The sequence below is a fragment of the Euprymna scolopes genome, chromosome 30, assembly GCF_053919585.1.
Source record: "Euprymna scolopes isolate OS-2025 chromosome 30, ASM5391958v1, whole genome shotgun sequence".
In the NCBI taxonomy this organism is placed as follows: domain Eukaryota; kingdom Metazoa; phylum Mollusca; class Cephalopoda; order Sepiida; family Sepiolidae; genus Euprymna; species Euprymna scolopes.
Window position 1 is genome coordinate 16,226,579 of NC_136511.1, and position 11,136 is coordinate 16,237,714.

Here is an 11,136-nt window from a genome sequence, read left to right on the forward strand (position 1 = left end):
GCCGAATCTAGTTATTTTGAGGAACGATTTTTAATGGAGTATATTTGTTTTTTTAAGTCGGATTCTATTTAACCCATAGTTGAGACCCTAACAGGTACTACCAATCTGGGTCAGAGTGGACCTGGGAGCAATGGCAATTAAAGGGTGGCTCCACACTCCCCAAGGCCCGCAAGGTGGGGCCTCACCATCGGATATAGTTTAAGGTCATATCCAGGACCGAAAACGTTGAGTTTAAACTTTTATTTAAAGTTAAAACGATTATGAAATGAAGTGCAGAATGTGTCAGGATATGCCGGCAACGGCAGCGGTGGGACATCAGTAGGAATGCTGATTTGGTGTTGATATGAACTCGGCGAACCTAAACGTCTGATGTTATTGTCAGGCTGTGCCAGGGGCAGCGGCGGCGACAGGAATACGGGTGCAGTGGCGGCGGCTACAGCGACAGTGAAGGAGGATTGATCTTAAAGGCTACTGTCCGGTAGCACAAGGGGATTGATGGAGGGTTGATGACGATGGCTGCAGCTACTGGCGGGACAAACTTTGCTGTGGTATTCTGGTGGCAGCGGCGGTGGTGGTGAAGGAAGGGTAGTCTTCAAGGCTGCTGTCCAGTATCATGAGTGGGGTGGTGGCAACTGTTGTCGCTGTGAAGGGTTAATAGCTGCTGGCTGCTGGCGGAATGAAGTTCACAGTTTGAAACGCTTGAGCCGATCTGCTTGCTTGTTGAAAAAGCTGTCGTATTTATACTCGTGGATGTAGTTCTAGGCAAAGATAGCTTTCAGGCTCGTCATTTTTGTTTTTGTTTTTATTTGTGTTTGTTTTTGTGGTTCAATGTGTTGTAGGAAATCGTCTGTTTGAGCTTTGTACTCGTGTGTTGTATCAATTTGGAGCTAAGAAAGTTCTGAATGTGTTTTAGTAGGCATCGTACTGTTATAAATAGTGTTTTATGGGATAATTATTTGTGTTTATAAGCTGCCAGAGTTGTGTCTGCTGTGATCTTTGTGTTTTGTATTTTGATTTTTCTTTCGATGTACGGCTTCCTCTGGCGGTTTTCTTTGTTGGGGTGAGTTGCGAGTTATTCCGTTGATGTGTGTATATAAAGAAATGGGCGTTGATGTTGTCATGTGTGTTTAGTGTGATTATTTATGCTGTATCAACGAACGTGGTTTGTCTTAGCGTTGCCATTATTATCACCGTCACTGTACCAGCTGGTTTCTTGTTTATTCATGTAAATATATGAGGATATGCGATATAACATATAGGCTCGGCTCCACTGCCAGAGATGATGTCGCTAAACCAACGAATGACTATCATTAATTTTAGGCTGGATTTCTTACTGGCAAAAACATATGTGCTATTTATTGCCAGTATTTATTTAAATCTCTGTCTAAAAATAAAAAGTTTGTTTCTTGTTTTGTTGCGAAGAATTGCGTTTTTAGGAGAGGTAATTGTTTTACCTTCCTAATAAAATATCTTTGAAGGCACAAAAGAACTAATAAATTTCTTTTTAACAGTAACAACGAAGAATATTTTATTTGTAACAGGAATTGGCAGGTCAGACTGTAAAAAAAAGAGAAGGAAAAGAAAGTTCTTTTCAAGTCGTTGTCGGCCAGCCAGTACTGTATCGTCCCCAGCTAATAGCAGTGGTATCCAGGTGGAGGCCGTCAATGCTAAAGCAAGGTGCCCGGTGGACAGGGAACGAGAGAGGATAGGTGTTGCTTGGCTGAAGGTCCGGTTTCTGACTGACCTTCCCTCAAGACTTTTTAGGGGGCAGATGCATCAATGCGCCCTGTTGTAGTATCAGCAGGTCAGCCTGTAGCCGAAGAACATTATATATATATTGATTCGCCAGTGAAAATAGTTCTCTGTGACTACTACATCTTTGTGTTTTTCTTTTGTTGTTTTTTTTTGTGTTTTTTTTTTAAGAAAAATTGTTGCTTTTTTTAGCACGTGTGGTCATGACGTATTTTCGGAAGTGTTATGTTTTAGCCAATGACATATTGTTGTTTATAAACATGGGGGTGGTTGTTAGCCAGCACAGCATGACAAATTAAACTTACAATGAGGTTTCACTTTGATGCTAGACTTAAACCTTTGATTTAGTCTGCCTGTTAGACATAAAACCAACAATGTGATGGTAATGAAGTATCTGTTCTTTGTTTGTGTATTCACACCAGCCATGCTTCGCTTTGTCATCATTCTGGCATGTTAGAGGTACATCCTTCTAGTGGTTTCATTTGACTTTCTCTTATGCGATGCATCATCCCAGGTATTAACTTCTCATATGAGGGTGGTTGGGGTGTTGACCGTCTTTTTAAAAATCTACCAAAAATCAGGTATTTATCCAATCAATACGAAATTTTCAGTGATTATTAAGAGAAGAATGAACTTTACAACAGTGTACTTATTTTTCATAAACGATATTTATATATATATATTTTTGCTTACAGCCCCCCCTTGTTTGGGGGGGGGTCCAAATATGCTTAAAATAATCATCTGAAACTGAACAAAACATATTCCGTTGTTGTAAGGGACAGGATTAATGCCAATGGGGTTTTCTCGGCTTGTCGTAATAAGGTATATTTCGAATCTGTCTTTGCATCTTCACAGAGAGGGAGGTAGGTAATTGCTAATCGTTATTCCTTTATGGCAATGAGTTGTTCTCGAATACTTTTGCTCTTGTCAGAATTATCCACAATCCAGTTCAATTGACTTTTTTCAATGCTATATACTCTTGGGCCACATTCTGTATCAGTGGGAATCTTATTAAAATAACCTAGTCAGTTAACGTATTAATCAAAATTATTTTAACAATATTTTTTTAAGCCATCTTGATTACCCATGGTAAGTTTGTAGTGCTTAATTGTGCAAACTAATACACCAAAACCTTCAACAAAACTCTCCCAACATCCAATCATTGTGAGAAATTTAATTCTCACAAACTCAATACTCCCTAGCAGAGGCAAAAGAAAATCACAAATTACAAATGCTATACATTCAACTGAAAATATATTCAATAATAAAAGTAAAGATAAGTCGTCGGTCATGGTACAGTCCAATTGCAAAACGGTGGGCCAGTTTGGCCTCCATATCATGGAGCCGGTAGTGTAAACTCCTATTGTTCGAGTGGTAGTCCTCTTTTCCTCAAAAGGATCCATGGTGTTCTCGGCGGGAACGTTGGCACCTATAATCATGCATAATGCGAGTTGCTTGGATTCTAACTGAATTGAGATAAGTTCCTATATTTGGTAAATATAAACATGAAGAAATGTTCATGGATATCATGCGGTACTTAGGATATTTTCAGTAACAATATATATATATATATATATATATATATATATATATATATATATATATATAAGTGAACGTGTCTGTCTGTCTGTGTGTCTGTCTGTCTGTGTACATTTCCCTACGCAATAACTCTGTCAATTTTTAGTCTATAGACTCGAAATTTGAAATACCGGGTACTGAGATTTGGGAAAATCGATGTGACGGGTGTCAGCCAGAAATTTGGCTGTTAAGGGGTCAAATTTCAACGATTTGACCTTTAAGAACTCTACCAAACTCCTCCGACAATTTTGGGTCTAGACACTTGAAATTTTAGATATAGGTTCCTTGAACCTGGATCTAACTTAATAAAGTGATTTGAGCCCGAAACTATAAATTTTAAGGGGTCATAATAGGGGTCAAAATTTAAAAAAAATTGACTTTTTTTTTTTTGCTCAACATACACCTCCAAACACCCGGGCAACGCCGGGCTGAAATGCTAGTATATATATATATAACTATATATATATATATATATATATATATATATATATATATATATAATCCTTTAAAGAGTTTTTCATAGTAAACAATTGCTAATTCCTACAATAATACAGAGTGCAACGATAAATTTGTCGCCATAAAGAAAACAACACTACAGCTTTTATTTTAAAACTTTTATTAAAAAATCTCAATTATAAAAACTTGATTATATATTAGAGTCGACATCTATCCAATGTAGCCACCTTCAGCCTCAATCACCGCCTCGATACAGGTTCGGAATTTGGAGCATGCCTTTTCCACAAGCGCCGGCGGGAGATTCGCGAATACTCAGCAGATGGTGGCAATGAGGTTGGCATTGGTGTTGTAGGAGGTCATGTTGGTGATGTTTTCGATGTATGACTAAACGAAGTAGTTCAGCGGGGTGCAGGATTGAGAGAAGGGGACAGTGAGAAAGGAATACAAAATCGTAGCACTCTTTTTACCGCCAAGCCCGAGTTTCTTTGGACTTGTGGGCCGGCGCTAAGTCTGCTTGTAGAGATGTAATCCTTTGTTCACCAGCAGTATGAAGAAATTGACATAGCTCCATTCTCATCTGGAAGCTGCTACAAAAGAGTCCTTCCCTTGCCGAGTTCTGTACGTGGACTGAAAAATAAAAGCATCATACAAAAAAGGGCGCCAAGCAATTCACTTGACTCATTCAAAATTAAACTAATCACGGATCGGCTACTAGAACTGTGTAGGCGGCCTTAACAAGAAAGATGGCAGCTGTAATGGAATTTCTCACATACTGCCAAGGAGGGGGGGAGTAATGGATAATCATTACTTTTTCCCAATACAAATTAATTAATAATATGGTCGGATAAATGACAAATAGCAAGTTAATCCAAAACACATAACTCTTAACTCAGACAAATTTATAAATTTCAATATGTTTTAATTCAGATAAACTTCTGAACTGACAATTCAAACTGAGATTCAATAATTATAACTTTAATTCAGTTAAAACTTATTATTATTAATATGTGTGCCACTGTCTGCTGCCAATTTCCAAATGAAACTTCAATAATTCTCATGCATCCAGACATTAACTAATTTCACTATGTAGAATGACCTGTGTAACTTCATCCTTACAATTAGAACAAAGCCACTCCCTTAAGGTATCTTGCTGATTAACTCCTACGCAGCTGAAATAGTACCAGCTGTCACAGGAATCGCAGCACACCATAGGTGATGTTCCATCATTAGGAACTGAACAGGTTGGAAAGAAAAAAGAACCTCCTTCTTCAATAAACTCGGTCAATACAATATCATCATTATTCCAAGGGCACAAGATTTTTTAAGGAATGGACCTGTTCACACGCGTCTTTAAGAACAACCGCAGAACGAATTGTCATTTCCAGTAATTAATTTAATTATTTTACTAAGATTCCAAAATTGTCTGGTTTTATTGTGAGACTTAATAAGTACTATCTCTCTAACAGATAACTTGGGGGAACAACTGCTCCCAATTTTGGCATCGACTTCTCTTAATAACAAGAGGTAACCATTGTGCCAGATACGATTGAATTTTTCAACAAATTTATTCATTTCGAGGGAATGTAACACGGCAGTCCTATTTGGGGGGGGGGGTCAGGACATAATTCAGAATCATAATTATTAATAAGTAAACGAGGTTAATAGACTGTTTGTAGAAAATGATTTGGAGTTAAAATACTAAAACCTTTGTCGGCAGAAACAATATAAGTGAGGGGTCTGTCGTTTATTACCTTTTGCACATCAGAAAGTGCAGTCAAATTCAAAATAATCCAACTTTTTTCTGCCCAATAGTTTCCTCAAACATTGCTTGAGTTTTAATTAGTCTCTCTCAAGCTCCCCCCCCCCTTGCCAGGCAGAATAAAGAGGAATTGTTTGATGGACGATGTGAATAGATTTAAATTGTTCCTTCAGCTCGTCCGAGTCGAGCACGTTCGACAAGAATATTTCGGATGCAACAAAAGATTTCACGTTATCGGAATATACATGCATAGGGATAACGAATAAATTGGTAAACTTAACATGAAAGAGCGGGTTTTCATGCCCGGCAATAATTTTAAGTGAATTGCACATAAACTCATGCATGTAAATAACTTCTACCTCTCTAACTTTTATGGAAAATTGACTTGTGAAATCCACACCCGCTTGTTTAAATGGGCGAACAAAGTTCACCCTATGAGCAGGCAATAGAGACCCTGCAGGTGCCTTACAAGGCAGAGTATTTATTTTTTTTACATATAATGCAAGTACACAAGAAGGCTTTTACAGTCTGTCTCCCCTGAGGGATCCAACCCCAGACAGCCTTAACTTACTGAAGGTTGAATTGATCCCCATGTGACAACAGTTAAGATGAGCTTCCTTAATCGCCAGTTTTGTTAAATAATGATTTTTTCCCCAACAAAAGGGGAAATTTGACCTCAAAGGTCAGAATATCAGAATTCTGTATCCTACCCCTGGTTCTAATTAACCCATCTTTATCAAGGAATAACCCTAAGGCAGTTACCCTAGGGGGAGGAACTTTATCGGAAGGTTGTTTCAAGCAACCTAGTTCATGAGAGAAGGCCTCCATTTGCATGTTAGCAAATAGCAATAATTAAAATTGCCAGCACTACGGTGACGTAACAAATCATAAAATTTCAACACTTTTTCTATGACGCTGATTGCCTTAAATAAACTGGAATACCCTGTAATATCCAACGGGAAGGTATTTTCAGAAAGATGTGCCTCCTAAGAGTACAAACATGATACAATTTTTTAATTAGTTTCATCTAGACAAGTTAAGGGTGAGATTGGCCAATCAATGCCATCTTTATTGAGCCATTCCGGGCCATACATCCAGAAATTGAATAACTGGGAAAATTTAGAAGTGTTGATACTTCTAGTTAGAAGATCTGCCGGATTCTCCGACAAAGAAATATATTTTAATTTCGGTAGAACGCCAAATTTAATATTAATATCTTCTGAAAATTTTTTGATCTCTGCGAATATATTTTTCGTTTTACCATTCAGGACCCATGAGAGGGCAACTTGGGAATCAGACATCAGGAAAAAATTATCAATGTTAAGGGGCCTTATGGCACCCAAAATCTTAAGGACTAAAACATAGGGCTAAAAAAATTTGCCAAAGTGGGAAGTGAGTTCCCCTTAATTGGGTCCACTCTGGCCTTTACGAACAAGAGAACAAATTGCTTCCTGTTTCGCATACAAGGTGAATCTGTGCATGTTTTTCGACGCGTTACAGAAACAAATAAATTCGACAGAACGATTTTCTGACGATACACGCCTGGGAAATTCACATTTCCCCAAGTCATTTAGATCCTTGGCATGGTTTTGCCACAGGTTATTGAGCTCTTCAGGAATCCGATCATCCCTTGACAACTTGCTTTTCCAAATCAAGCTGACAATGATCTTCCCCTGTATTGTGATGGGAAGAAGCAAAGATAAAGGGGTATATACTCCTGATATTTGTGAAAGAATACCCTGTTTGGTATTGACCTTAGGGTTCACTAAAGTGGGAGAGAGAGTTTGAACGTATCTAGAATAGGATCATATTGGTATCCCAATACCTTCTCAAAGGCTGGGAAGGGAGAAGAAATAATTTCATCCTCCAACATTTTATCTTGTATCTAAGAACAGTGAGAATTGTTATAAATAGTAAGTAGGGATTCTCTGTCACAACTGGTGGTGACAAGATTATCCACGTAAAAATTGTTGGAAATAACATGCGATGCTGAATCTTTCGCATTTTTTCTGCATGGAATTTCAAAATGAAGGGGCAAGCATTGAACCCAAATATAATTGTTTTGTACCTGTATGTACATAATTTGTCACATTTTTTAAGGAAAAAAACAAAATGTTTTTATCCTCTTCCAATTTAAGGTGAATTTGTAAAAAGGCCTTCCTTATATCACCTAGAAAGACACATTCGTTTTTCCTGAATCCCAGCAATAAATCTAATAATTTAGCAGTTAAGTTCATGCCCATGTAGGCAGCATCATTAACTGATATCCCCTCTCGACGTTTCAGGAAGGAGTTAAATACGGGAAAAATTTTTGTCGTCACTCCGGGTCCCTCCCTAATAACGGGTCTATGTGGAACCCAAATATAATCTTCATACTTCCCAGGCAGGACGAAAAACTGTTCCACTATTCCACATTCCTCATAATCCTCAAACACTTGGAGGTACTCATTATACATTCCCTTTCTTTCTAAGAATTCTACCACTCTCTCCATTACCTTTAAGGAAGGCATAAAGTTACTTTTTACTTGTGGGAGTTTATCATGACGGCACAGTAAATTTACATAGTATTTTCCCTCCTCCAAGACGATGGAGTCTTTAAACTCCTCTATCTTCTCTTTGTCCACAGCAGATAATTTGATCTCTTCATCTATTCCTAATGAGTCGAGAGTGAGCAACGTCTCTACCCCTCATTCAACTGTGGATTCGGAGAAGAAAGGCTTCAATCCGTCCTCATAGGAGAGGGTCGGATTTAGAACAGAATTGATTAAATAGCTGTTGCATTCAGGACGGGATTTCACAATGCTATTAAAGGGATGTGACTCTTCCTTATTCAAATCCTTATTCAAAAAATGTTGGCTCTCGCCAAATGGAATTATGTAATCCCTGTGTTTTCATGCATTGCCGTTAAGGCACAAAACTAAGCTGAGATTATTTAATTTACTCAGTAGGTCCAAACCAATAATCCCTTTAATGGGAGTTCCGTTTAAATTCTTATAACCGGGACAGAGCTGGAATCCTTTTTGAGTTAAGTTATTAACAACTTTATCAAAATTATCAACTTCGAATTTTAAATTCAAATCCATGGAAAATAACGCTACAAATTTAAAAGGATTTTGATCACTCAATTTTATAGGTATATTGTGCTCCTTCAAGCTCAAGGAGTCACTGCCAATTAACGTGTTCACAGCTATAACAACCTTCTTGGGTTTTATGTTTTTAGCAGAACACAATTTAAATAGAGTCGCCCGTGCATTCATCGATATTCTAAGGATAGGAAAAATACTGTTTTGTTATATTGAATATATTGTTCTGCCTACAAAGGACTTATTTCCCTTAGGGCACAATAGGTGTGTCAGAATTTTGATGGAATTTTTGACACCTCTAACACAAAATTTTCAAATATAAAAAAACTCGTAATTTCTCTTTTTAAAGTGGGTTATTTATTTTCTTTATGGAATATAGTTCCAAAATAAACCATTAAAGTTGTTTAAAAATAATAGAAATATTATTTTATAGTTTAAAAAAAAAGTGTTTACAAAGTGCCTGCGTGCGTTCATGCAGCCATGTTTTTTAGGTAATGAAACCAATTGAATTTTATGAGTCAAATTTTTTTCAATTTTTGAACTTTAAAAATCTATAAAAAATTTTCTAATGGTTCAATTTTTACGATATTTTCAGATTCAATATGAAATTTTATGCTCTTTTCAATAAAACGAATATAATATCATAGACAAGCGTTTTTGTTAAATTCATTTCCACATTATGAAATGTCTAATCAAATGAAAATAATTAATTTTCTCACCTCAAATTTATATATCACAAATTGAAGATAAAAGATCAATAAATAAAATAAGCTAATTTAAAACAAAAAAGAACAGTTATTTTCAAATTTACCTGTAAAGCCCAAAGTTTAAAACCTTTTTTTAAACCACATTGAATTTTTTTTCTTTTTAGTGAAACCTTATGATCTTGAAAATTTCGTAAAATTCCAACAAATGTTTTTATTTCATTCACTGTTTTTTTTTTTTTTAGATATTTAAAAAAAATAATTCACTCCATAAAGAAGAAATAAAATATATTAAATCAAAAAATCATGTATTTTGGGTTTTTTTTAAGGAAAAAACTGGTAAGTAAAATGTGATTATTTTTTAACTATGGTGACACATTATCTTCATGCACAAGGCTTCATGGCTTATGCATATGTGTTGTTTTTACATCCAGCTATCCATCCATATTACAAAAGAGGAAGAAACACCAGCTAGCTAACACCAGTTAATGCTTACATAATGGCGGCCTTTTCAAATAGTTGCTAAAAAAAATTATTTTATGGAATATAAAATATAAATATGGACAAATTCTCATAAATGAAGAATGGAAGCATCCATTGATTAGTATTTTATATAGCTAAGCGACTTTTTTTAATTTATATATATTTATTACATTTAAATAAAGTTAAAATTCATTGAATTTCGTGAAATCTTTTTTAAAGAAAACCGATTTAAAAAAACATTGTATATTTTTCAATAAAATCTTTTATTATTTTAAAGTTTGGTCTTTGCCCCTTTTATTGAAACCAAAAATTAGGGTTTAAATTACATTATTCTTATTGTTATAAGCTTTGAAAGATAGCTAGTCTACATAAGCATTCCTTTTTTTAATGGCGAATTCTGACATTCCTACCACATAACACTAAAGTGGTCCTTTAAACCACTAACTGCACAAGGATAAGAAAACCCCATAATTCCTCGACAAACAGCATCTGAGTGTTCACCCAGACACCGAGTACATAATTTCAATTGTTTGGCCCTTCAGTATTTAGCTTAAAAGGAATGATATTTATTACAGTTCTTAATCAAATGGTATGTAGCTTCACACAGCTTGCATAATAAAGTGGTGAAGAAGACACCATATTGAATTTTATATTAGGCGAAGAAGGCACCAATCTTGGCATGCAATTTTCTTGCATTGCAGGTATTTGACCAGTGTGTGATTTTATCCTTACTGTACATCAGTTATAAGAATGACTTGTTTGACTGTTGCAAAGTGAACAAGAGTAATTTGCAAAAATGTGAGTTTTGCATGTGTCAATTAACTTAACAGAACATGAATATCCATATATTTTACAAGAATATGGTTTTCCTTTTCTTCAATTTTTTATTTTCTACTAGCATGAGACAGAGCATCTTACCAAATGCTAGACATTTATTTGCTCTTTAATATGTTCCAACCGAGAGATCTTTTTAAGATTCTAACCGTCCCTTTAAGTGCAATTGTTTGTATCTCTCTTGCACTTGGTTCAACATGAATATTTGCTGGATGATTTTGAGAATCTTTTTTCATAAGTCCAGTTTCTCATACAATTATAGGAATGGTGGAAACCTTCCTAAAATAAGTTACTTTTTATGTCATCTTGGTATTTTTTATCTTTTCCATCTCAGCTGTTTAACTCAGCATCATTGGGGACACTAACGTCTACAAAGAGAGCTTCTTTCTTCTCATCCCATATCACTGGCAGGACCAATAGCTCCATTTTCTAGATATGTTGCTGTAGGTACTGCAGAGAATATGGTTTCCCTCAGTGTGTACATATG